Source organism: Montipora foliosa, chromosome 9 (genome assembly GCF_036669935.1).
Source record: "Montipora foliosa isolate CH-2021 chromosome 9, ASM3666993v2, whole genome shotgun sequence".
Lineage (NCBI taxonomy): Eukaryota > Metazoa > Cnidaria > Anthozoa > Scleractinia > Acroporidae > Montipora > Montipora foliosa.
In genome coordinates this window covers 46,498,576-46,503,575 of record NC_090877.1, presented here as the reverse complement: position 1 = coordinate 46,503,575, position 5,000 = coordinate 46,498,576, and the positions used below count along the sequence as shown (strand labels likewise).

Here is a 5,000-nt window from a genome sequence, read left to right as displayed (position 1 = left end):
AGATAGCACGGGTAATACCTTTATTCAAAGCTGATGACCAGTCGTTGTTCACTAACTATAGACCTGTTTCAGTTCTACCTAGTTTTTCCAAATTTCTTGAGAGAATAATTTATAACCGTTTAAATGATTATCTAATTAATTTAAATGTCCTTTGTGATGAGCAATATGGCTTTAGGAAAAATCACTCCCCTACACTTGCTTTGACTGATTTGTATGATAAGATTTCCTCTGCTTTAGATCGTGGTGATATAGCTGTTGGTATTTTCCTTGATCTCTCAAAAGCATTCGATACAGTTAATCATAATATTTTATTTGACAAACTTGAACACTATGGTATACGTGGACTGGCCTTAAAATGGGTAAAAAGCTATTTTTCTAACAGATTACAATTTGTAGATTTCAACGGTTATGTTTCTTCTCGCTTTAATATATCCTGCGGGGTTCCTCAGGGCTCTATTCTAGGGCCTTTATTTTTTCTTCTTTACATTAATGATATAGTCAAGGCATCTACGGCACTACAACTGAATTTATTCGCGGACGATACGAACGTTTTTCTGTCTGGTAAAGATCCTGATTATTTGGTTAATCAGCTGAATATCGAGTTAAATAAGTTGTCAGTATGGTTTAGGGTTAATAAGCTTTCACTGAATCTTAAAAAGACCAAGTTCATAGTGTTCAAACCAATCCAAAAACGTAGAAGTTATAATTTTCAAATTTTGATAAATAAACAACAAATTGATCAAGTTAAAGAAACAGTTTTCTTGGGTGTGATCATCGATGAAAACGTAACCTGGAAGTCTGAGATCTCTCATGTGGCTAACAAAGTGTCGAAATCAGTTGGAATGATACAGAAATCAAGTTTTTATTTATCTTCATACTCTTTACGTGTATTGTACTTTTCACTTGTTTATCCTTACTTCTTTTACTGTAATATAGTTAGGGCGTCCACCAATAAAACTAACCTTGTTCGTCTGGTAAAATTGCAGAAAAGAGTGGTGAGAATCATAGATAAATTTCATTTTAATGCTCATTCTGACCCTTTATTTAAGAAACTTGGAATCCTAAAATTCCATGATCTTAACCTGTTACAACTTGGTCAATTCATGTTCTCCTATCAAATTCGAACTCTTCCTCCCAAGTTTGCTAGCAAATTCACTCTAAACAGTCAAATTCACACGTATTATTCTAGAAACTCTCATGCATTTCGTCTGCCTTTCTGTCGGACTAACATTAAACAATTTTCTGTTTTCTATCAGGGACCTAAATTTTACAATTCTCTTGACATTGATATAATCAATTCTTTCTCAACAGCTTCCTTCAAGAAAGCACTTAAGTCATTCTTTTTTAACAACTATTCTGAAAATTAAGTATTTTGTTCTTCCTGTGTCAAATTGTTTTCACCCTGTAATTTTACTTTCACAACTGTTAACATATTTCAACACCTTAATTAAATGACTAAGTGTTTGTAATTGTATGCTTCATTACCAACTTGTAAGTTCAAACTGTTTTTAATTTCCGTTCATTACTTTATATTTCAACACGTTAAATAAATTAATGTTTGTAATAATTGTATTCTCCGTTGCCAACTTGCATGTCAACAATAGATAGATGCTTTTACTTGGGGAGGCCTAATTTACATAAGCTTAGTAGTTTCTTTTAGGCCTCCTCGCCACCAATGTAATTCAATAAGTTTTCTTTCCATCTTCTCTTTTTTGATTGTTCATATTTGTATTTTAATTTCTTCTTTCTGTGGCAAAAAATAAATAAATAAAAAATAAAAATTCGAACTAGTATGGTACCTTGTCGGCGTCATTTAGGCATGTATTTACACTGTCATTTTCGATTGATTAGTTTTACGACTTTTTAACTGTTGCAACATCATAGAATCAGTTTGGCACACCAAACACATCGTTACCGAGCATAAGGGAGCGTTCGCTTGGGAAATCGGTATTTAGATCTTAAAATCTGGATCTTCGGATTTGCAATCGAACACAAAATCTGACAACGGATTTTTTTCGCGGATTTCACTTGTTGAAATCCTCCCTGACATGGAATTCCAATTAGTGAAATCCGCGACAAGTTCCGGTTTCAGATTTTGTGTTCGATTGGAAATCCGAAGATCCAGATTTTAAAGGGATACTCTACACCTCATAGCTCAAAAGGTAGTGTTAACATCATAATTACGGAAAAACGATAAAATACATTTAAACTAAAACTAGAAAAGTCTTAAAATCGCCGAGAAACAACGAAAACATCCGCTATTGGAGCACCGGAAGTGAAAACGACATTTCTGAAAACATGTGATTGATGACGTAGCAAGAAGAACCTTCTCGAGCGTGTTGCTCACTTCACTGTGAAATTGAGGATTCGCGAAAAGTTTGTGTCATCTTGTTCTTCTTCCGATAATAGTAATGACAAAAGTGCAGATAGACCTTCATTTCCCGATTGTGAAGGAGTACACCCTCATTTATTTGAGCCGTAAGACAGTGATGGAAGCTAGGGTACGAACTATTCTTCAATGATTCTGAAAAAGGACAAATGAATACGAGCGACTACAAATACATTGGTGAGCCATCAATTTGCAATGTGTAGCGAATGCTGTTGTATTCCAAACCGAGGACGGAGTTATTGTTGATTGTGTCGGTGGACCAAAACCAGAAGTAAAGCTTTCTTGTAACGGAGAAGTGGTATTTGTCTCAGTTTTAAATATTTGTATAATTAAAGATGTGCGCGATCGGAACAGCTCGAACCGCTTGAGACCGATTAACTACGGTGGCCCAGAAGGGACAACGCTTCTACTTGACAATGTAGTGTCGTTCTGTAAAAATGTAACTTTTATTTTTAGAATTAAACATCTTTCCTTAGAATTCTGCCATCGTTCCTTGTAAATCTGCGATCGTTCAATATAGCTGTTCTATAGAAACAGTCGCGAGATTCTTCCGTTGAAATCTAGCTCTTCCGTAGTATAAGCTTTCGCTCTTCCGTAGAACTCTTGCCTCTTCCGTAGGACTTCAGCGCTTCCGTAGAAATGGAACGCTTCCGTAAAAAGTTCAAACATGTGCGCGCGCATTAGCTGGGTGGGTACTGGGCGTTAGCGCCTGGCTGTAATTCGTTGCTCGCCATGCGTTACGATGGTTTTCTGTCAAGTTTGTGAAACGAAAGTCGTCAAGTCAAGTCAAAGTTTATTTAGCACTATATGAGATATCTTCTTTGATCAATTTTATCTACACCTTCGGTGTACTTGTGGAAATTGCCAATGTCTTCAACGTGTTGAAGAGTGCATCTGTTACCCCGAAATTGACTGTATTGTTGCTAAAAACAACGAAGCGGTCGAACACGAAGAACCCACCGAGCCGCTCGTTTGTATGGTTACGCAACACCCGGGTTTCAATGCTGTCTGCTTGAACCGCTGGGTACTGCAGACAGCTTGGTACCAATACAAACAGCAGTACCATAACTCCTATGAGGGCCCAGAACATACGCAAAACTGTCACATAGCTTATAGGCATCTGGCAAGGTGGTGCTGGGGTATTTTGGTATTCGAACACACTTCCCTCCTCCAGGCATTGAAGGCTCCAGGCTCCAGACTTTTCTTTTGAAGGATTTCGCTTTGCTTTGTTTTTTATCAACATAACCCTTAAAGATTCTATGAATTTAGATCATTCACAGTTATCTTGCATTCAAACATTCACAATTGTCAAGTTGTAACCTCGTTCTGTTACATGCGTGGGTTAATTCCTAAATGTAATAAGTAAAATGATTACGTCTAATTTGTATTTGCCCTGGTTTACAAAGTGTAAGTGTCATGCGATATGTTCCGCGCAGAGGGCGAATTAAATCAGTCAGTCGACGAGAAATGTATCACTTTTTTGAAATCGTGATTTTATTGTGCGGACGGCAGTATACTTGTCAGGGCCATTGTAGTCTGGTGACAATGAACGCGGAGCAACAGATCTTTCCAAGACACTGGTGTCCTGTCCCTGAAGAATCCTCATAACCATTTCCTTGATATGGGCAACATTTTGTTTCAAAAGGAAACGAAGCAATGTAACAACAGAGGTGTTACAGAAATACAGTATAAGACAAAGTGAAATCAGATCACGGGTCATAATTGTCTTCAGGGCAAGTTGATTTAGACTGCATAATCATTATGGAGAGGGAAATAAACTTACTGTAGGTGCATTTGACTAAACCCCTTTTGACTTGATTTATGCATCCTCACTCACTAACAAAACACAAGTACTGTATACACCCAGTACTATCAAGTTGGAAAGAAGGTAGAGCCGGAAAGCAAGAGTGAGCCTGAGAGGGAAGCACAAAAGTAAAGGATAAAGCACACATAGTGCATACAGACTAACAAATATATTACTAGGAGATATTAAGAGAGACGAAAACTGCCAGCAATAGGATAGCAAAACATAATTTTTTTAAAACTAAACGCGACTAATTTGTAACGTCCGTGATAAATGTGTTTAAGGAGCAACCCAACTGAATCTGCCTGTTTGCGTCTTTGAACTGAAGGCCTTTTTTAAATCTTTGGAAACTCTGGCTGAATTCTGCCGAATAAGAGTACTTCACCAAAAGGAAGTCATGATCGCGCAACAAATTATTGCAGATGACCAGTCGGGCAGAAGAATATCATACACATGTTCTAAAAGTCGTTAATGTTCACGTGTGCAAAATTTCTCTAACACAACTTAATGCAAGAAGACGGTCACCAAGTTATGAAGCGGTCTGCGCTAAGGAAAGCTAACTATGTAAAACTTTCCCAGAGGTGGCACATTATCAAATATGCTGCTAACTTAAAAAAAAAAAAAATACAAAAACTTTCGCAGAGAAATTGTGAGATTTGGTTATAATTCTAATTTGGTTAGCCAATCCTTGGAGAAAACTGACACCGAAGTTAAGATCAGACATAAAATGCAAAAAATTCTATTTTCGGTCACTTTTCCGCGTCTTTGTCTTGGCGATAAATAAAGGATATTATGATGGCAAACATG

General features: G+C 37.1%; 1 protein-coding gene across 1 annotated transcript in view; it reads left to right on the top strand.

The window, feature by feature from the left end:
- Positions 1-5,000, top strand: part of LOC137969355 (low-density lipoprotein receptor-related protein 6-like) — a 49,964-nt gene that overhangs the window by 7,929 nt on the left and 37,035 nt on the right. The gene's annotated exons all lie outside the window — the stretch shown is intronic.